This window comes from Oncorhynchus gorbuscha, linkage group LG01 (assembly GCF_021184085.1).
Source record: "Oncorhynchus gorbuscha isolate QuinsamMale2020 ecotype Even-year linkage group LG01, OgorEven_v1.0, whole genome shotgun sequence".
Taxonomy (NCBI): Eukaryota; Metazoa; Chordata; class Actinopteri; order Salmoniformes; family Salmonidae; genus Oncorhynchus; species Oncorhynchus gorbuscha.
The window spans coordinates 3,184,726-3,206,587 of record NC_060173.1 but is presented as its reverse complement, the minus strand read 5'-3'; the positions used below and the strand labels follow the sequence as shown (position 1 = coordinate 3,206,587).

The 21,862-nt window shown below is 44.9% G+C and overlaps 1 pseudogene; it reads left to right on the top strand.

Moving 5' to 3' along the window:
- The window catches only part of LOC124031728, an 83,582-nt pseudogene extending 63,571 nt beyond the window's left edge, over window positions 1-20,011 (top strand).
- The last annotated feature ends 1,851 nt before the right edge of the window (window positions 20,012-21,862 follow it).

The following is a 21,862-nucleotide window of genomic DNA, read 5'->3' as shown; positions in this document are numbered from 1 at the left end:
TTCTTCCTGCTGTCCTTTCTTCCTGTTATCCATTCCTTCCTGCTGTCCTTTCCTCCTGCTGTCCTTTCTTCCTGTTTTCCATTCCTTCCTGCTGTCCTTTCTTCCTGTTTTCCATTCCTTCCTGCTGTCCTTTCTTCCTGTTTTCCTTTCTTCCTGCTATCCTTTCTTCCTGTTTTCCATTCCTTCCTGTTGTCCTTTCCTCCTGCTGTCCTTTCTTCCTGCTGTCCTTTCCCTCCTGCTGTCATTTCTTCCTGCTATCCTTTCCTCCTGCTGTCCTTTCTTCCTGTTATCCATTCCTTCCTGCTGTCCTTTCTTCCTGTTTTCCATTCCTTCCTGCTGTCCTTTCTTCCTGCTGTCCTTTCTTCCTGCTGTCCTTTCCTCCTGCTGTCCTTTCTTCCTGTTTTCCATTCCTTTGCCCTTTCTTCCTGCTGTCCTTTCTTCCTGTTATCCATTCTTCCTGCTGCTGTCATTTCTTCCTGCTATCCTTTCTTCCTGCTGTCCTTTCTTCCTGTTTTCCATTCCTTCCTGCTGTCCTTTCTTCCTGCTTCCTTTCTTCCTGCTGTCCTTTCTTCCTGCTGTCCTTTCTTCCTGCTGTCCATTCTTCCTGCTGTCCATTCTTCCTGCTGTCCATTCTTCCTGCTGTCCTTTCTTCCTGCTGTCCTTTCTTCCTGTTTTCCATTCCTTCCTGCTGTCCTTTCTTCCTGCTGTCCTTTCTTCCTGCTGTCCTTTCTGTCCTTTCTTCCTGTTTCCTTTCTTCCTGTTTTCCATTCCTTCCTGCTGTCCTTTCTTCCTGTTTCCTTTCTTCCTGTTTTCCATTCTTCCTGCTGTCCTTTCTTCCTGCTGTCCTTTCTTCCTGTTTTCCATTCCTTCCTGCTGTCCTTTCCTCCTGTCATTTCTTCATTTCTTCCTGCTATCCTTTTCCTCTGTCAGTTCTTCCTGCTTCCTTTCCTCCTGCTGTCCTTTCTTCCTGTTATCCATTCCATCCTGCTGTCCTTTCTTCCTGCTGTCCTTTCATCCTGCTGTCCTTTCTTCCTGTTTTCCATTCCTTCCTGCTGTCCTTTCTTCCTGCTGTCCTTTCTTCCTGTTATCCCTTCTTCCTGCTGTCCTTTCTTCCTGCTGTCCTTTCTTCCTGCTGTCCTTTCCTCCTGCTGTCCTTTCTTCCTGTTTTCCATTCCTTCCTGCTGCCCTTTCTTCCTGCTGTCCTTTCTTCCTGTTATCCATTCTTCCTGCTGTCCTAACCTCCTGCTGTCATTTCTTCCTGCTATCCTTTCTTCCTGCTGTCCTTTCTTCCTGTTTTCCATTCCTTCCTGCTGTCCTTTCTTCCTGCTTCCTTTCTTCCTGCTGTCCTTTCTTCCTGCTGTCCTTTCTTCCTGCTGTCCATTCTTCCTGCTGTCCATTCTTCCTGCTGTCCATTCTTCCTGCTGTCCTTTCTTCCTGCTGTCCTTTCTTCCTGTTTTCCATTCCTCCCTGCTGTCCTTTCTTCCTGCTGTCCTTTCTTCCTGCTGTCCTTCCTGTTGTCCTTTCTTCCCGCTGTCCTTTCTTCCTGTTTTCTTTTCTTCCTGTTTTCCATTCCTTCCTGCTGTCCTTTCTTCCTGTTTCCTTTCTTCCTGTTTTCCATTCCTTCCTGCTGTCCTTTCTTCCTGTTTCCTTTCTTCCTGTTTTCCATTACTTCCTGCTGTCCTTTCTTCCTGCTGTCCTTTCTTCCTGTTTTCCATTCCTTCCTGCTGTCCTTTCCTCCTGCTGTCATTTCTTCCTGCTATCCTTTCCTCCTGCTGTCAGTTCTTCCTGCTATCCTTTCCTCCTGCTGTCCTTTCTTCCTGTTATCCATTCCATCCTGCTGTCCTTTCTTCCTGCTGTCCTTTCATCCTGCTGTCCTTTCTTCCTGTTTTCCATTCCTTCCTGCTGTCCTTTCTTCCTGCTGTCCTTTCTTCCTGTTATCCCTTCTTCCTGCTGTCCTTTCTTCCTGCTGTCCTTTCTTCCTGTTTTCCATTCCTTCCTGCTGTCCTTTCTTCCTGTTTTCCATTCCTTCCTGCTGTCCTTTCTTCCTGTTTTCCATTCCTTCCTGTTATCCATTCTTCCTGTTTTCCATTCCTTCCTGTTGTCCTTTCCTCCTGCTGTCCTTTCCTCCTGCTGTCATTTCTTCCTGCTATCCTTTCCTCCTGCTGTCCTTTCTTCCTGTTATCCATTCCTTCCTGCTGTCCTTTCTTCCTGTTTTCCATTCCTTCCTGCTGTCCTTTCTTCCTGCTGGCCTTTCCTCCTGCTGTCCTTTCTTCCTGTTTTCCATTCCTTCCTGCTGTCCTTTCTTCCTGCTGTCCTTTCTTCCTGTTTTCCATTCCTTCCTGCTGTCCTTTCCTCCTGCTGTCATTTCTTCCTGCTATCCTTTCCTCCTGCTGTCAGTTCTTCCTGCTATCCTTTCCTCCTGCTGTCCTTTCTTCCTGTTATCCATTCCGTCCTGCTGTCCTTTCTTCCTGCTGTCCTTTCATCCTGCTGTCTTTTCTTCCTGTTTTCCATTCCTTCCTGCTGTCCTTTCTTCCTGCTGTCCTTTCTTCCTGTTATCCATTCTTCCTGCTGTCCTTTCTTCCTGCTGTCCTTTCTTCCTGTTTTCCATTCCTTCCTGCTGTCCTTTCTTCCTGTTTTCCATTCCTTCCTGCTGTCCTTTCTTCCTGTTTTCCATTCCTTCCTGTTATCCATTCTTCCTGTTTTCCATTCCTTCCTGTTGTCCTTTCCTCCTGCTGTCCTTTCTTCCTGCTGTCCTTTCTTCCTGTTTTCCATTCCTTCCTGCTGTCCTTTCTTCCTGCTGTCCTTTCTTCCTGCTGTCCTTTCTTCCTGCCGTCCTTTCTTCCTGCTGTCCATTCTTCCTGCTGTCCATTCTTCCTGCTGTCCTTTCTTCCTGCTGTCCTTTCTTCCTGTTTTCCATTCCTCCCTGCTGTCCTTTCTTCCTGCTGTCCTTTCTTCCTGCTGTCCTTCCTGTTGTCCTTTCTTCCTGCTGTCCTTTCTTCCTGTTTTCTTTTCTTCCTGTTTTCCATTCCTTCCTGCTGTCCTTTCTTCCTGTTTCGCTTTCTTCCTGTTTTCCATTCCTTCCTGCTGTCCTTTCTTCCTGTTTCGCTTTCTTCCTGTTTTCCATTACTTCCTGCTGTCCTTTCTTCCTGCTGTCCTTTCTTCCTGTTTTCCATTCCTTCCTGCTGTCCTTTCCTCCTGCTGTCATTTCTTCCTGCTATCCTTTCCTCCTGCTGTCAGTTCTTCCTGCTATCCTTTCCTCCTGCTGTCCTTTCTTCCTGTTATCCATTCCGTCCTGCTGTCCTTTCTTCCTGCTGTCCTTTCATCCTGCTGTCCTTTCTTCCTGTTTTCCATTCCTTCCTGCTGTCCTTTCTTCCTGCTGTCCTTTCTTCCTGTTATCCATTCTTCCTGCTGTCCTTTCTTCCTGCTGTCCTTTCTTCCTGTTTTCCATTCCTTCCTGCTGTCCTTTCTTCCTGTTTTCCATTCCTTCCTGCTGTCCTTTCTTCCTGTTTTCCATTCCTTCCTGTTATCCATTCTTCCTGTTTTCCATTCCTTCCTGTTGTCCTTTCCTCCTGCTGTCCTTTCCTCCTGCTGTCATTTCTTCCTGCTATCCTTTCCTCCTGCTGTCCTTTCTTCCTGTTATCCATTCCTTCCTGCTGTCCTTTCTTCCTGTTTTCCATTCCTTCCTGCTGTCCTTTCTTCCTGCTGGCCTTTCCTCCTGCTGTCCTTTCTTCCTGTTTTCCATTCCTTCCTGCTGTCCTTTCTTCCTGCTGTCCTTTCTTCCTGTTTTCCATTCCTTCCTGCTGTCCTTTCCTCCTGCTGTCATTTCTTCCTGCTATCCTTTCCTCCTGCTGTCAGTTCTTCCTGCTATCCTTTCCTCCTGCTGTCCTTTCTTCCTGTTATCCATTCCGTCCTGCTGTCCTTTCTTCCTGCTGTCCTTTCATCCTGCTGTCTTTTCTTCCTGTTTTCCATTCCTTCCTGCTGTCCTTTCTTCCTGCTGTCCTTTCTTCCTGTTATCCATTCTTCCTGCTGTCCTTTCTTCCTGCTGTCCTTTCTTCCTGTTTTCCATTCCTTCCTGCTGTCCTTTCTTCCTGTTTTCCATTCCTTCCTGCTGTCCTTTCTTCCTGTTTTCCATTCCTTCCTGTTATCCATTCTTCCTGTTTTCCATTCCTTCCTGTTGTCCTTTCCTCCTGCTGTCCTTTCCTCCTGCTGTCATTTCTTCCTGCTATCCTTTCCTCCTGCTGTCCTTTCTTCCTGTTATCCATTCCTTCCTGCTGTCCTTTCTTCCTGTTTTCCATTCCTTCCTGCTGTCCTTTCTTCCTGCTGGCCTTTCCTCCTGCTGTCCTTTCTTCCTGTTTTCCATTCCTTCCTGCTGTCCTTTCTTCCTGCTGTCCTTTCTTCCTGTTATCCATTCTTCCTGCTGTCCTTTCTTCCTGTTTTCCATTCCTTCCTGCTGTCCTTTCTTCCTGTTTTCCATTCCTTCCTGCTGTCCTTTCTTCCTGCTGTCCTTTCCTCCTGCTGTCCTTTCTTCCTGTTTTCCATTCCTTCCTGCTGCCCTTTCTTCCTGCTGTCCTTTCTTCCTGTTATCCATTCTTCCTGCTGTCCTAACCTCCTGCTGTCCTTTCTTCCTGTTATCCATTCCTTCCTGCTGTCCTTTCTTCCTGTTATCCATTCCTTCCTGCTGTCCTTTCTTCCTGCTGTCCTTTCTTCCTGCCGTCCTTTCTTCCTGCTGTCCATTCTTCCTGCTGTCCATTCTTCCTGCTGTCCATTCTTCCTGCTGTCCTTTCTTCCTGCTGTCCTTTCTTCCTGTTTTCCATTTCTTCCTGCTGTCCTTTCTTCCTGCTGTCCTTCCTGTTGTCCTTTCTTCCCGCTGTCCTTTCTTCCTGCTGTCCTTCCTGTTGTCCTTTCTTCCTGCTGTCCTTTCTTCCTGTTTTCTTTTCTTCCTGTTTTCCATTCCTTCCTGCTGTCCTTTCTTCCTGTTTCGCTTTCTTCCTGTTTTCCATTCCTTCCTGCTGTCCTTTCTTCCTGTTTCGCTTTCTTCCTGTTTTCCATTACTTCCTGCTGTCCTTTCTTCCTGCTGTCCTTTCTTCCTGTTTTCCATTCCTTCCTGCTGTCCTTTCCTCCTGCTGTCATTTCTTCCTGCTATCCTTTCCTCCTGCTGTCAGTTCTTCCTGCTATCCTTTCCTCCTGCTGTCCTTTCTTCCTGTTATCCATTCCGTCCTGCTGTCCTTTCTTCCTGCTGTCCTTTCATCCTGCTGTCCTTTCTTCCTGTTTTCCATTCCTTCCTGCTGTCCTTTCTTCCTGCTGTCCTTTCTTCCTGTTATCCATTCTTCCTGCTGTCCTTTCTTCCTGCTGTCTTTTCTTCCTGTTTTCCATTCCTTCCTGCTGTCCTTTCTTCCTGTTTTCCATTCCTTCCTGCTGTCCTTTCTTCCTGTTTTCCATTCCTTCCTGTTATCAATTCTTCCTGTTTTCCATTCCTTCCTGTTGTCCTTTCCTCCTGCTGTCCTTTCCTCCTGCTGTCATTTCTTCCTGCTATCCTTTCCTCCTGCTGTCCTTTCTTCCTGTTATCCATTCCTTCCTGCTGTCCTTTCTTCCTGTTTTCCATTCCTTCCTGCTGTCCTTTCTTCCTGCTGGCCTTTCCTCCTGCTGTCCTTTCTTCCTGTTTTCCATTCCTTCCTGCTGTCCTTTCTTCCTGCTGTCCTTTCTTCCTGTTATCCATTCTTCCTGCTGTTCTTTCCTCCTGCTGTCATTTCTTCCTGCTATCCTTTCCTCCTGCTGTCCTTTCTTCCTGTTATCCATTCCTTCCTGCTGTCCTTTCTTCCTGTTTTCCATTCCTTCCTGCTGTCCTTTCTTCCTGCTGCCCTTTCTTCCTGCTGTCCTTTCATCCTGCTGTCCTTTCTTCCTGTTTTCCATTCCTTACTGCTGTCCTTTCTTCCTGCTGTCCTTTCTTCCTGTTATCCATTCTTCCTGCTGTTCTTTCCTCCTGCTGTCATTTCTTCCTGCTATCCTTTCCTCCTGCTGTCCTTTCTTCCTGTTATCCATTCCTTCCTGCTGTCCTTTCTTCCTGTTTTCCATTCCTTCCTGCTGCCCTTTCTTCCTGCTGTCCTTTCTTCCTGCTGTCCTTTCATCCTGCTGTCCTTTCTTCCTGTTTTCCATTCCTTCCTGCTGTCCTTTCTTCCTGCTGTCCTTTCTTCCTGTTATCCATTCTTCCTGCTGTCCTTTCTTCCTGCTGTCCTTTCTTCCTGTTTTCCATTCCTTCCTGCTGTCCTTTCTTCTTGTTTTCCATTCCTTCCTGTTATCCTTTCTTCCTGTTTTTTCCATTCCTTCCTGCTGTCCTTTCTTCTTATTTCCCATTCCTTCCTGTTATCCTTTCTTCCTGTTTTCCATTCCTTCCTGCTGTCCTTTCTTCCTGCTGTCCTTTCTTCCTGTTTTCCATTCCTTCCTGCTGTCCTTTCCTCCTGCTGTCCTTTCTTCCTGCTGTCCTTTCCTCCTGCTGTAATTTCTTCCTGCTATACTTTCCTCCTGCTGTCCTTTCTTCCTGTTATCCATTCCTTCCTGCTGTCCTTTCTTCCTGTTTTCCATTCCTTCCTGCTGTCCTTTCTTCCTGCTGTCTTTTCTTCCTGTTTTCCATTCCTTCCTGCTGTCCTTTCTTCCTGCTGTCCTTTCTTCCTGCTGCCCTTTCTTCCTGCTGTCCTTTCATCCTGCTGTCCTTTCTTCCTGTTTTCCATTCCTTACTGCTGTCCTTTCTTCCTGCTGTCCTTTCTTCCTGTTATCCATTCTTCCTGCTGTTCTTTCCTCCTGCTGTCATTTCGTCCTGCTATCCTTTCCTCCTGCTGTCCTTTCTTCCTGTTATCCATTCCTTCCTGCTGTCCTTTCTTCCTGTTTTCCATTCCTTCCTGCTGTCCTTTCTTCCTGCTGTCCTTTTTTCCTGCTGTCCTTTCATCCTGCTGTCCTTTCTTCCTGTTTTCCATTCCTTCCTGCTGTCCTTTCTTCCTGCTGTCCTTTCTTCCTGTTATCCATTCTTCCTGCTGTCCTTTCTTCCTGCTGTCCTTTCTTCCTGTTTTCCATTCCTTCCTGCTGTCCTTTCTTCTTGTTTTCCATTCCTTCCTGTTATCCTTTCTTCCTGTTTTTTCCATTCCTTCCTGCTGTCCTTTCTTCTTATTTCCCATTCCTTCCTGTTATCCTTTCTTCCTGTTTTCCATTCCTTCCTGCTGTCCTTTCTTCCTGCTGTCCTTTCTTCCTGCTGTCCTTTCTTCCTGCTGTCCTTTCCTCCTGCTGTAATTTCTTCCTGCTATACTTTCCTCCTGCTGTCCTTTTTCCTGTTATCCATTCCTTCCTGCTGTCCTTTCTTCCTGTTATCCATTCCTTCCTGCTGTCCTGTTTTTTCTTCCTGCTGTCCTTTCTTCCTGCTGTCTTTTCCTGTTTTCCATTCCTTCCTGCTGTCCTTTCGTCCTGCTGTCATTTCTTCCTGTTATCCATTCCTTCCTGTTTTCCATTCCTTCCTGCTGTCCTTTCTTCCTGCTGTCCTTTCCTCCTGCTGTCATTTCTTCCTGCTATCCATTCCTTCCTGCTGTCCTTTCTTCCTGTTTTCCATTCCTTCCTGCTGTCCTTTCTTCCTGCTGTCCTTTCATCCTGCTGTCCTTTCTTCCTGTTTTCCATTCCTTCCTGCTGTCCTTTCTTCCTGTTATCCATTCTTCCTGCTGTCCTTTCTTCCTGCTGTCCTTTCTTCCTGTTTTCCATTCCTTCCTGCTGTCCTTTCTTCCTGTTTTCCATTCCTTCCTGCTGTCCTTTCTTCTTGTTTCCCATTCCTTCCTGTTATCCTTTCTTCCTGTTTTCCATTCCTTCCTGCTGTCCTTTCTTCCTGCCGTCCTTTCTTCCTGCTGTCCTTTCTTCCTGTTTTTCATTCCTTCCTGCTGTCCTTTCCTCCTGCTGTCCTTTCTTCCTGCTGTCCTTTCCTCCTGCTGTCCTTTCCTCCTGTTTTCCATTCCTTCCTGCTGCCCTTTCTTCCTGCTGTCCTTTCTTCCTGTTATCCATTCTTCCTGCTGTCCTTTCTTCCTGCTGTCCTTTCTTCCTGTTTTCCATTCCTTCCTGCTGTCCTTTCTTCTTGTTTTCCATTCCTTCCTGTTATCCTTTCTTCCTGTTTTTTCCATTCCTTCCTGCTGTCCTTTCTTCTTATTTCCCATTCCTTCCTGTTATCCTTTCTTCCTGTTTTCCATTCCTTCCTGCTGTCCTTTCTTCCTGCTGTCCTTTCTTCCTGTTTTCCATTCCTTCCTGCTGTCCTTTCCTCCTGCTGTCCTTTCTTCCTGCTGTCCTTTCCTCCTGCTGTAATTTCTTCCTGCTATACTTTCCTCCTGCTGTCCTTTTTCCTGTTATCCATTCCTTCCTGCTGTCATTTCTTCCTGTTTTCCATTCCTTCCTGCTGTCCTTTCTTCCTGCTGTCCTTTCTTCCTGCTGTCTTTTCTTCCTGTTTTCCATTCCTTCCTGCTGTCCTTTCGTCCTGCTGTCATTTCTTCCTGTTATCCATTCCTTCCTGTTTTCCATTCCTTCCTGCTGTCCTTTCTTCCTGCTGTCCTCTCCTCCTGCTGTCATTTCTTCCTGCTATCCTTTCCTCCTGCTGTCCATTCTTCCTGTTATCCATTCCTTCCTGCTGTCCTTTCTTCCTGTTTTCCATTCCTTCCTGCTGTCCTTTCTTCCTGCTGTCCTCTCATCCTGCTGTCCTTTCTTCCTGTTTTCCATTCCTTCCTGCTGTCCTTTCTTCCTGTTATCCATTCTTCCTGCTGTCCTTTCTTCCTGCTGTCCTTTTTTCCTGCTGTCCTTTCATCCTGCTGTCCTTTCTTCCTGTTTTCCATTCCTTCCTGCTGTCCTTTCTTCCTGCTGTCCTTTCTTCCTGTTATCCATTCTTCCTGCTGTCCTTTCTTCCTGCTGTCCTTTCTTCCTGTTTTCCATTCCTTCCTGCTGTCCTTTCTTCTTGTTTTCCATTCCTTCCTGTTATCCTTTCTTCCTGTTTTTTCCATTCCTTCCTGCTGTCCTTTCTTCTTATTTCCCATTCCTTCCTGTTATCCTTTCTTCCTGTTTTCCATTCCTTCCTGCTGTCCTTTCTTCCTGCTGTCCTTTCTTCCTGTTTTCCATTCCTTCCTGCTGTCCTTTCCTCCTGCTGTCCTTTCTTCCTGCTGTCCTTTCCTCCTGCTGTAATTTCTTCCTGCTATACTTTCCTCCTGCTGTCCTTTTTCCTGTTATCCATTCCTTCCTGCTGTCCTTTCTTCCTGTTTTCCATTCCTTCCTGCTGTCCTTTCTTCCTGCTGTCCTTTCTTCCTGCTGTCTTTTCTTCCTGTTTTCCATTCCTTCCTGCTGTCCTTTCGTCCTGCTGTCATTTCTTCCTGTTATCCATTCCTTCCTGTTTTCCATTCCTTCCTGCTGTCCTTTCTTCCTGCTGTCCTTTCCTCCTGCTGTCATTTCTTCCTGCTATCCTTTCCTCCTGCTGTCCATTCTTCCTGTTATCCATTCCTTCCTGCTGTCCTTTCTTCCTGTTTTCCATTCCTTCCTGCTGTCCTTTCTTCCTGCTGTCCTTTCATCCTGCTGTCCTTTCTTCCTGTTTTCCATTCCTTCCTGCTGTCCTTTCTTCCTGTTATCCATTCTTCCTGCTGTCCTTTCTTCCTGCTGTCCTTTCTTCCTGTTTTCCATTCCTTCCTGCTGTCCTTTCTTCCTGTTTTCCATTCCTTCCTGCTGTCCTTTCTTCTTGTTTCCCATTCCTTCCTGTTATCCTTTCTTCCTGTTTTCCATTCCTTCCTGCTGTCCTTTCTTCCTGCCGTCCTTTCTTCCTGCTGTCCTTTCTTCCTGTTTTTCATTCCTTCCTGCTGTCCTTTCCTCCTGCTGTCCTTTCTTCCTGCTGTCCTTTCCTCCTGCTGTCCTTTCCTCCTGTTTTCCATTCCTTCCTGCTGCCCTTTCTTCCTGCTGTCCTTTCTTCCTGTTATCCATTCTTCCTGCTGTCCTTTCTTCCTGCTGTCCTTTCTTCCTGTTTTCCATTCCTTCCTGCTGTCCTTTCTTCTTGTTTTCCATTCCTTCCTGTTATCCTTTCTTCCTGTTTTTTCCATTCCTTCCTGCTGTCCTTTCTTCTTATTTCCCATTCCTTCCTGTTATCCTTTCTTCCTGTTTTCCATTCCTTCCTGCTGTCCTTTCTTCCTGCTGTCCTTTCTTCCTGTTTTCCATTCCTTCCTGCTGTCCTTTCCTCCTGCTGTCCTTTCTTCCTGCTGTCCTTTCCTCCTGCTGTAATTTCTTCCTGCTATACTTTCCTCCTGCTGTCCTTTTTCCTGTTATCCATTCCTTCCTGCTGTCCTTTCTTCCTGTTTTCCATTCCTTCCTGCTGTCCTTTCTTCCTGCTGTCCTTTCTTCCTGCTGTCTTTTCTTCCTGTTTTCCATTCCTTCCTGCTGTCCTTTCGTCCTGCTGTCATTTCTTCCTGTTATCCATTCCTTCCTGTTTTCCATTCCTTCCTGCTGTCCTTTCTTCCTGCTGTCCTTTCCTCCTGCTGTCATTTCTTCCTGCTATCCTTTCCTCCTGCTGTCCATTCTTCCTGTTATCCATTCCTTCCTGCTGTCCTTTCTTCCTGTTTTCCATTCCTTCCTGCTGTCCTTTCTTCCTGCTGTCCTCTCATCCTGCTGTCCTTTCTTCCTGTTTTCCATTCCTTCCTGCTGTCCTTTCTTCCTGTTATCCATTCTTCCTGCTGTCCTTTCTTCCTGCTGTCCTTTCTTCCTGTTTTCCATTCCTTCCTGCTGTCCTTTCTTCCTGTTTTCCATTCCTTCCTGCTGTCCTTTCTTCTTGTTTCCCATTCCTTCCTGTTATCCTTTCTTCCTGTTTTCCATTCCTTCCTGCTGTCCTTTCTTCCTGCCGTCCTTTCTTCCTGCTGTCCTTTCTTCCTGTTTTTCATTCCTTCCTGCTGTCCTTTCCTCCTGCTGTCCTTTCTTCCTGCTGTCCTTTCCTCCTGCTGTCCTTTCCTCCTGTTTTCCATTCCTTCCTGCTGCCCTTTCTTCCTGCTGTCCTTTCTTCCTGTTATCCATTCTTCCTGCTGTCCTTTCTTCCTGCTGTCCTTTCTTCCTGTTTTCCATTCCTTCCTGCTGTCCTTTCTTCTTGTTTTCCATTCCTTCCTGTTATCCTTTCTTCCTGTTTTTTCCATTCCTTCCTGCTGTCCTTTCTTCTTATTTCCCATTCCTTCCTGTTATCCTTTCTTCCTGTTTTCCATTCCTTCCTGCTGTCCTTTCTTCCTGCTGTCCTTTCTTCCTGTTTTCCATTCCTTCCTGCTGTCCTTTCCTCCTGCTGTCCTTTCTTCCTGCTGTCCTTTCCTCCTGCTGTAATTTCTTCCTGCTATACTTTCCTCCTGCTGTCCTTTTTCCTGTTATCCATTCCTTCCTGCTGTCCTTTCTTCCTGTTTTCCATTCCTTCCTGCTGTCCTTTCTTCCTGCTGTCCTTTCTTCCTGCTGTCTTTTCTTCCTGTTTTCCATTCCTTCCTGCTGTCCTTTCGTCCTGCTGTCATTTCTTCCTGTTATCCATTCCTTCCTGTTTTCCATTCCTTCCTGCTGTCCTTTCTTCCTGCTGTCCTTTCCTCCTGCTGTCATTTCTTCCTGTTTTCCATTCCTTCCTGCTGTCCTTTCTTCCTGTTTTCCATTCCTTCCTGCTGTCCTTTCTTCTTGTTTCCCATTCCTTCCTGTTATCCTTTCTTCCTGTTTTCCATTCCTTCCTGCTGTCCTTTCTTCCTGCCGTCCTTTCTTCCTGCTGTCCTTTCTTCCTGTTTTTCATTCCTTCCTGCTGTCCTTTCCTCCTGCTGTCCTTTCTTCCTGCTGTCCTTTCCTCCTGCTGTCCTTTCCTCCTGTTTTCCATTCCTTCCTGCTGCCCTTTCTTCCTGCTGTCCTTTCTTCCTGTTATCCATTCTTCCTGCTGTCCTAACCTCCTGCTGTCATTTCGTCCTGCTATCCTTTCTTCCTGCTGTCCTTTCTTCGTGTTTTCCATTCCTTCCTGCTGTCCTTTCTTCCTGCTGTCCTTTCTTCCAGCTGTCCTTTCTTCCTGCCGTCCTTTCTTCCTGCTGTCCATTCTTCCTGCTGTCCATTCTTCCTGCTGTCCATTCTTCCTGCTGTCCTTTCTTCCTGCTGTCCTTTCTTCCTGTTTTCCATTCCTCCCTGCTGTCCATTCTTCCTGCTGTCCATTCTTCCTGCTGTCCTTTCATCCTGTTTTCCATTCCTTCCTGCTGTCCTTTCTTCCTGCTGTCCTTTCTTCCTGCTGTCCTTTCTTCTTGTCTTGGGCCTGTCATCAGCTCCAGTTCATATTCAGTACTGCCATATGGGCCTCTTTGCATTGATTACCCAGTTCAGCTGCAGAGATAACTCCAGTAAAGCATTGATGATATATACTAGTCTGATACAGGATATTATCCCCTATTGTCTATACGTTCTCCCTTTCTATAATTGCCTGTTGCTTTTGATTTCTCATACTTTTGATTTTTCGTTCTATATTAATAACTTTCCCTCTGCTTTTTTAAAACAAAAAACTTGTGAAAGAAAGACAATTTCATAAGATGTATTTAACCCCTGCTTTACAATGTTTATGATGCTGAAGCTATGGTTTGACTTATTGGGAGTGTTCAGCTCCCAGCTGTTGGCTGTGGCTCAATGGCACCATATTCCCTACATAGTGCATCACTTTTGATCAGAGCTCTAAAGACCCTGGTCCAATGTCGTGCACTTTATAGGTAATAGGGTGCCATTTTGGGAGTCCCACAGTCCCGTTGTTGAGTATTTCCCGTGAAGTATTTATTTGTTGCAAAGTTGATCAGTTCTAAAATATGAGACTTGACAGAGACTTTATAAACTCTGAGAGTGGCAGTTCAGATCCCCCAAAAAATATGGAATGAATAGAGATCTAGAATGCTGAAGATTCTAGAACGAGGAAATGGTCACGATTCTTTTTTGATACTAGCGATGATATTTTGTTGTCAACAGAAACTAAACTGTGGTTTCATTTGCATGTGTTGCATGAGATACACGAGAAGCTAACTATCACATGTAAGAAAAACATTGTTTTCTTTCAAAAGCTTCTTTTTTTATTATGCACACTCTATAGTCTCTATAGCAAGAGACTCTTAGTAGAAAGATTTTATGTAGCTGACACATTTTCCCTTTCCCAAATTCAGGTATTGTTAACTTACTGTATGGTTTTAGGCAGGGGTTGGAACCAAAATTATTGTCCAGTTGTTTCGTTCTAAACTAGCTAACAAGCTTGTGTGTTAACAGCGGCACCATAATTCAAATATAAATAAATAAATTAAAAGTCTTAAGGCCTTTGCTGACTGTATGTCGGATTCAGTCTTTTGCGATCATCAACGTCACATTGTGCGATCATCACGTCACATTGTGAGATCATCAACGTCACATTGTGAGATCATCACGTCACATTGTGAGATCATCACGTCACATTGTGAGATCATCACGTCACATTGTGAGATCATCACGTCACATTGTGAGATCATCAACGTCACATTGTGAGATCATCACGTCACATTGTGAGATCATCACGTCACATTGTGAGATCATCAACGTCACATTGTGAGATCATCACGTCACATTGTGAGATCATCACGTCACATTGTGAGATCATCAACGTCACATTGTGAGATCATCACGTCACATTGTGAGATCATCACGTCACATTGTGAGATCATCAACGTCACATTGTGAGATCATCACGTCACATTGTGAGATCATCAACGTCACATTGTGAGATCATCACGTCACATTGTGAGATCATCAACGTCACATTGTGCGATGTTACCAAATTAAAATCTTGACATCAACCTGGCCAGATGGCAAGATTTGCTTCAGTTTTGTCGTCACATTCTGCGATCGACTTGAGAGGCTACGTCGACCGACATAGTCTACGTCAACTGCAGCGTTGTGTTTGATCTGCCCTTATGACAGCACCAGCAATGCAAGCCCATCTCTATCCTTATGAGAGGGTTAATTGAGTTTGGAAAAACTGAAAATAGTTTTCACATACAAACTTTATATGTCAAAACTCAGAATCAAATAGGCTTCCCTGAAGTAACATGGTCGATGTGATAGATTTTGTTTGGGGGGGGGGGGGGGGATTGGTGATTTTGTACATTTATCAAAATCCTATCAAGTAACCTGATTTCAGATGTCATGTAAACAAGATTATTAGTGAAATCGTTCTGGAAATCGTTCTGGCAAAGGATGTAAGCGCTTTAATTCTGTGCGTACTCAGTGCCGGCCGTGTTCCTATTTGTCAGTCACCGGGATCGGCTCGCAAACACCAGCCAAAATACATGATAACGGCTAAAACCAATCTGACACTGCCATAACTTTGTCTGAGCCTACGACCGCAAGTAGTAGTACTGAATCAGCAGACCTAGACCCTGTCTCACTGAACCAGCAGACCTAGACCCTGTCTCACTGAATCAGCAGACCTAGACCCTGTCTCATTGAACGAGGAGCCAAGACGTAGTGGTACTGAATCAGCAGACCTAGACCCTGTCTCACTGAACCAGCAGACCTAGACCCTGTCACACTGAATCAGCAGACCTAGACCCTGTCACACTGAACCAGCCAAGACGTAGTGGTACTGAATCAGCAGACCTAGACCCTGTCTCATTGAACCAGCAGACCTAGACCCTGTCACACTGAATCAGCAGACCTAGACCCTGTCTCACTGAACCAGCAGACCTAGACCCTGTCTCATTGAACGAGGAGCCAAGACGTAGTGGTACTGAATCAGCAGACCTAGACCCTGTCTCATTGAACGAGGAGCCAAGACGTAGTGGTACTGAATCAGCAGACCTAGACCCTGTCTCACTGAACGAGGAGCCAAGACGTAGTGGTACTGAATCAGCAGACCTAGACCCTGTCTCATTGAACGAGGAGCCAAGACGTCCGACAATCGTTTACGACCTAGGAATTTGTCGAAGATTTAAACATTTTTGTGGCATAAGATGGCTAAAATTGTACAGTCTGTGGGGGGGGGATTGACCTTTTTGTAGTTAATAAATCCAATGTGAAACTTGGATTATTCTATTCTTAACTAGCATTGGAAAAGTGAATCCATTCTTCTCTAATGAAAAATCTCTCTCCCTAATTTCTGAATTAGGCCTTGATCATCAGTAAACTACTGTAGCCTAGCTTCGGAGGGGGAGGGGCTACTGTAGCCTAGCTTCGGAGGGGAGGGGCTACTGTAGCCTAGCTTCGGAGGGGAGGGGCTACTGTAGCCTAGCTTCGGAGGGGAGGGGCTACTGTAGCCTAGCTTCGGAGGGGAGGGGCTACTGTAGCCTAGCTTTGGAGGGGGAGGGGCTACTGTAGCCTAGCTTCAGAGGGGAGGGGCTACTGTAGCCTAGCTTCGGAGGGGAGGGGCTACTGTAGCCTAGCTTTGGGGGAGGGGCTACTGTAGCCTAGCTTCGGAGGGGAGGGGCTACTGTAGCCTAGCTTCGGAGGGGGATACTGTAGCCTAGCTTCGGAGGGGAAGGGCTACAGTAGCCTATGCTTCGGAGGGGGAGGGGCTACTGTAGCCTAGCTTCGGAGGGGAGGGGCTACTGTAGCCTAGCTTCGGAGGGGAGGGACTACTGTAGCCTAGCTTCGGGGGGAGGGACTACAGTAGCCTATTCTTCGGAGGGGGATGGGCTACAGTAGCCTATGCTTCAGAGAGGGAGGGGCTACAGTAGCCTATGCTTTGGAGGGGGAGGGTCTACAGTAGCCTTTGCTTTGGAGGGGGAGGGGCTACAGTAGCCTATGCTTTGGAGGGGGAGGGGCAAGTAGCCTATGCTTCGGAGGGGGAGGGGCAAGTAGCCTAGACACACAAAGATCTTCAACTGGCAGGAAGATGCTGGAATAACTTTCCAAGTGACAGAATGAGGGCTTTGCATAGGCACTTTATTGTTACGTTTTTTACGGGACTGTAAAAAAAGGCCTGGAATGTTAAAAAGAAACGTTATTAACCAGTTCCCAAGCTTTTAAAAGAGCAGTTCTGTTCGGGATCAGCATAGATCGTTTTCGTTCCTCCGGAACCGGTTCCAACCCCTGGTTTTAGGAAATAATTTTATACAGGGACCTCCTTTCAAAAGAATAACACTTCACTAAGTACACCAAACTTAACTTAATTAATATACTACATTTTTAAACGAACTTCACTAAGTACACCAAACTTAACTTAATTAATATACCACATTTTAAATGAACTTCACTAAGTACACCAAACTTAACTTAATTAATATACCACATTTTAAATGAACTTCACTAAGTACACCAAACTTAACTTAATTAATATACTACATTTTTAAACGAACTTCACTAAGTACACCAAACTTAACTTAATTAATATACCACATTTGAAATGAACTTCACTAAGTACACCAAACTTAACTTAATTAATATACCACATTTTAAATGAACTTCACTAAGTACACCAAACTTAACTTAATTAATATACCACATTTTAAATGAACTTCACTAAGTACACCAAACTTAACTTAATTAATATACCACATTTTAAATGAACTTCACTAAGTACACCAAACTTAACTTAATTAATATACTACATTTTTAAACGAACTTCACTAAGTACACCAAACTTAACTTAATTAATATACCACATTTGAAATGAACTTCACTAAGTACACCAAACTTAACTTAATTAATATACTACATTTTTAAACGAACTTCACTAAGTACACCAAACTTAACTTAATTAATATACCACATTTGAAATGAACTTCACTAAGTACACCAAACTTAACTTAATTAATATACCACATTTGAAATGAACTTCACTAAGTACACCAAACTTAACTTAATTAATATACCACATTTTAAATGAAAAAAAAACCCCGTACTACTGAGATAATATGAGCTGTTTTCTTTTTGTTTAACGATACATAAGGATACACACCGATGTGTAATGTAACAATATAAAAATATATTGTTTATATCTGTAGGGAATGTGTTGTTGTTGTTGTTGTTATTGTTGTTTTACAGCTATAATACTTACGTATAAGTCAAGAAGATACTTTAACAAGCCTTCAGTTGACTTATTTATCAGTAACATTAATCCTTGTAAAATATATATAGCAAGTCAAATAAAATATATCCTGTTTTATTTGGGCAAAGTTTTCCATTTCCTTTTGTCTGATCATGTCTCTGCTGTGATGGTTTGATTTGAACTGTTAGACCCTTTGTGAAGATTACATGTCAAAAACAACTACAGGTGAACTATATGCTCGTGTGTAAATGCGATTTCAGTAAAGAAAAATTCTAAGGTTTCAGTACAGAACAGTATGGGGTTTGGGAGATTATTGGGGAAAAGTAAATGCATGTATTTTACATTATGCACAAATTAAAGTATTCAAATACGAGATGTAAACTAAAAAGGTCTTGCATGAAATAAATGTTGCATACAACAGTATTTTAGACTCTGTTTTTATTTAACAGGTAAAACATGCATTCATGTTTTATACGTTATCTCTTGCAGACAGTGTAGTTCTTTTGGCCCAGTTGTAAAGCCAACAGCTTTTAAAATATGTTGTACAGTACTTATTTGTGGGGTCAATGAGTGCTTCCATGAGTTGGGACGATGGGAGCATGGCATAAACCATGACAACTACTGACTGAACCTCTGTACATGCAACTTGTACAACAAAAGCATGATCTGGGCATGAATAATATCATTCTTAAGAATGCAAAATGTTGTCTTTGCCTTGGCTATAAGCATGGGAAATACATGGTAAAACTGCCACCTTTACCATGATGAGAAACTAACAGAGCACATTTTCTTTAACATCATTCCACCACCTGCCTCACTGCACTGTTGTGTAGAGGTAGCCTAGCCTAGCCACTTGCCCTCTGCACTGTTCTGTAGAGGTAGCCTAGCCTAGCCACTTGCCCTCTGCACTGTTCTGTAGAGGTAGCCTAGCCTAGTCACCTGCCCTCTGCACTGTTCTGTAGAGGTAGCCTAGCCTAGCCACCTGCCCTCTGCACTGTTCTGTAGAGGTAGCCTAGCCTAGCCACCTCCCCTCTGCACTGTTCTGTAGAGGTAGCCTAGCCTAGCCACCTCCCCTCTGCACTGTTCTGTAGAGGTAGCCTAGCCTAGCCACCTCCCCTCTGCACTGTTCTGTAGAGGTAGCCTAGCCTAGTCACCTGCCCTCTGCACTGTTCTGTAGAGGTAGCCTAGCCTAGCCACCTCCCCTCTGCACTGTTCTGTAGAGGTAGCCAAGCCACCTGAGGTAGCCAAGCTCCCTAGAGGTAGCCAAGCTCCCTGTACTGTTCTGTAGAGTTCGCCTAGCCTAGCCTAACCACCTGCCCCACTGCACTGTTTTGTAGAGTTAGCCTAGCCTAGCCACCTGCCCCACTGTTCTGTAGAGTTAGCCTAGCCTAGCATAGCCACCTGTCTCACTGCACTGTTCTATAGAGTTAGCTTAGCCTCCCACACTGTTCTAGTAGAAGTATTCTAGCCCCCAAAACTTTTATAGTAGAGGTATTCTAGTCACCTAAACTGTTATAGTAGAGGTATTCTAGCCCCCAAAACTGTTCTAGTAGAGGTATCCTAGCCCCCTACACTGTTATAGTAGAGGTATTCTAGCCCCCTAAACTGTTCTAGTAGAGGTATTCTAGCCCCCTACACTGTTATAGTAGAGGTATTCTAGCCCCCAAAACTGTTCTAGTAGAGGTATTCTAGCCCCCTACACTGTTATATAGAGGTATTCTAGCCCCCTACACTGTTATATAGAGGTATTCTAGCCCCCTACACTGTTCTAGTAGAGGTATTCTAGCCCCCTACACTGTTATAGTAGAGGTATTCTAGCCCCCAAAACTGTTCTAGTAGAGGTATTCTAGCCCCCTACACTGTTATATAGAGGTATTCTAGCCCCCTACACTGTTATATAGAGGTATTCTAGCCCCCTACACTGTTGTATAGAGGTATTCTAGCCCCCTACACTGTTATAGTAGAGGTATTCTAGCCCCCTACACTGTTATATAGAGGTATTCTAGCCTCCTACACTGTTATAGAGAGGTATTCTAGACCCCTACACTGTTATATAGAGGTATTCTAGCCTCCTACACTGCTACAGTAGAGGTATCCTAGCCCCCTACACTGTTATATAGAGGTATTCTAGCCTCCTACACTGTTATAGAGAGGTATTCTAGACCCCTACACTGTTATAGTAGAGGTATCCTAGCCCCCTACACTGCTACAGTAGAGGTATCCTAGCCCCCTACATTGCTACAGTAGAGGTATCATAGCCCCCTACACTGCTACAGTAGAGGTATCCTAGCCCCCTACACTGCTACAGTAGAGGTATCCTAGCCCCCTACACTGCTACAGTAGAGGTATCCTAGCCCCCTACACTGTTATAGTAGAGGTATCCTAGCCCCCTACACTGTTATAGTAGAGGTATCCTAGCCCCCTACACTGTTATAGTAGAGGTATGCTAGCCCCCTACACTGTTATAGTAGAGGTATCCTAGCCCCCTACACTGTTATAGTAGAGGTATCCTAGTCAACCTATCCATCGTCAGCATCATTTCCTCCTATCCCTCATACATCATTTGTTGTATTAACTGTCTGTGTTGTTTTGTTTTTGATATGTTTGTAGAGACCACCCAGCGACAGCCTCGGAGCAGACCAGCAGCATCAGACTCAGTTTGTGTAATGAACCATGGTGTTCCCACCACGATATGTCTGTCCCATAATAAGACCCCCTCACCGCAACACCAACCCCCCACCTGATAATACATTAGCCTTGTTTGTTGTGTGTGTAAAATTAGTTTTAAATAATTGGGTGTTACAGTGGCAACCTGTACCTCACAGACTAAATGGCATCCTAGTCCCTTTTAATAACCACACCTGATCAAAATTAGTGCACACCTAAATAGGGAATAGGGTGCCATAGGGCTCTGGTCTAAAGTAGTGCACTATATAGGGAATAGGGTTCTATAGGACTCTGGTCTAAAGTAGTGCACTATATAGGGAATAGGGTTCTATAGGACTCTGGTCTAAAGTAGTGCACTATATAGGGAATAGGGTTCTATAGGACTCTGGTCTAAAGTAGTGCACTACATAGGGAATAGGGTGCCATAGGGCTCTGGTCTAAAGTAGTGCACTACATAGGGAATAGGGTGCCATTTGGTTTTAAAATGCATCCTAACTCAGCATAGGGAGTGTTGTTGTCAAGCCTCATGTAGGTCAGTATCTGTCACTGGTTATTGTGCTGTAACGTACTGTAATGTTCTGTGCCTATTGTTGGTGTGTATGTGCCTAGTACCTGTATATACACTTGTGTGTGCAAAAATTGTGTGTTAGAACTCCTAAATGTTTATTTTGAGTGATTATCAAATATTTGTGTGCTGCTTCGGTTTTAAAATAATAATAATTAACTGTTACTCAGATAAATTCTATCACCCCCCTTTCTCCAACAGATTATCTCTGTTCCTACGGTTCTATAACCCCTCCCCCAACAGATTATCTCTGTTCCTACGGTTCTATAACCCCTCCCCCAACAGATTATCTCTGTTCCTACGGTTCTATTCTCCAACAGATTATCTCTGTTCCTACGGTTCTATTCCCCAACAGATTATCTCTGTTCCTACGGTTCTATTCCCAAACAGATTATCTCTGTTCCTACGGTTCTATCACCCCCTCCCCAACAGATTATCTCTGTCCCTACGGTTCTATTCCCCAACAGATTATCTCTGTTCCTACGGTTCTATTCCCCAACAGATTATCTCTGTTCCTACGGTTCTATCACCCCTTTCTCCAACAATTTATCTCTGTTCCTACGGTTCTATCACCCCCTTTCCCCGACAGATTATCTCTGTTCCTACGGTTCTATCACCCCCTCCCCAACAGATTATCTCTGTTCCTGCGGTTCTATAACCCCTCCCCAACAGATTATCTCTGTTCCTACGGTTCTATTCCCCCAACAGATTATCTCTGTTCCTACGGTTCTATTCCCCAACAGATTATCTCTGCTCCTACGGTTCTATCACCCTCTTTCCCCAACAGATTCTCTGTTCCTACGGTTCTATAACCCCTCCCCCAACAGATTATCTCTGTTCCTACGGTTCTATAACCCTCTTTCCCCAACAGATTCTCTTTTCATACGGTTCTATTCCCCAACAGATTATATCTGTTCCTACGGGTCTATCACCCACTTTCACCAACAGATTATCTATGTTCCTACGGTTCTATCACCCCCCTTTCTCCAACAGATTATCTCTGTTCCTATGGTTCTATCACCCCATTCCCCAACATATTATCTCTGTTCCTACGGTTCTATCACCCCCTTTCCCCGACAGATTATCTCTGTTCCTACGGTTCTATTCCCCAACAGATCTCTGTTCCTACGGTTCTATCACCCACTTTCCCCAACAGATTATCTCTGTTCCTACGGTTCTATCACCCCCCTTTCTCCAACAAATTATCTCTGTTCCTACGGTTCTATCACCCCTTTCACCAACAGATTATCTCTGTTCCTACGGTTCTATCACCCCTTTCACCAACAGATTATCTCTGTTCCTACGGCTCTATCACCCTCTTTCCGCAACAGATTATCTTTGTTCCTACGGTTCTATCACCCCCTCCCCAACAGATTATCTCTGTTCCTACGGTTCTATAACCCCTCCCCCAACAGATTATCTCTGCTCCTACGGTTCTATCACCCCCTTTCTCCAACAGATTATCTCTGCTCCTACGGTTCTATCACCCCCTCCCCAACAGATTATCTCTGTTCCTACGGTTCTATTCCCCAACAGATTATCTCTGCTCCTACGGTTCTATCACCCCCTTTCTCCAACATATTATCTCTGTTCCTACAGTTCCATCA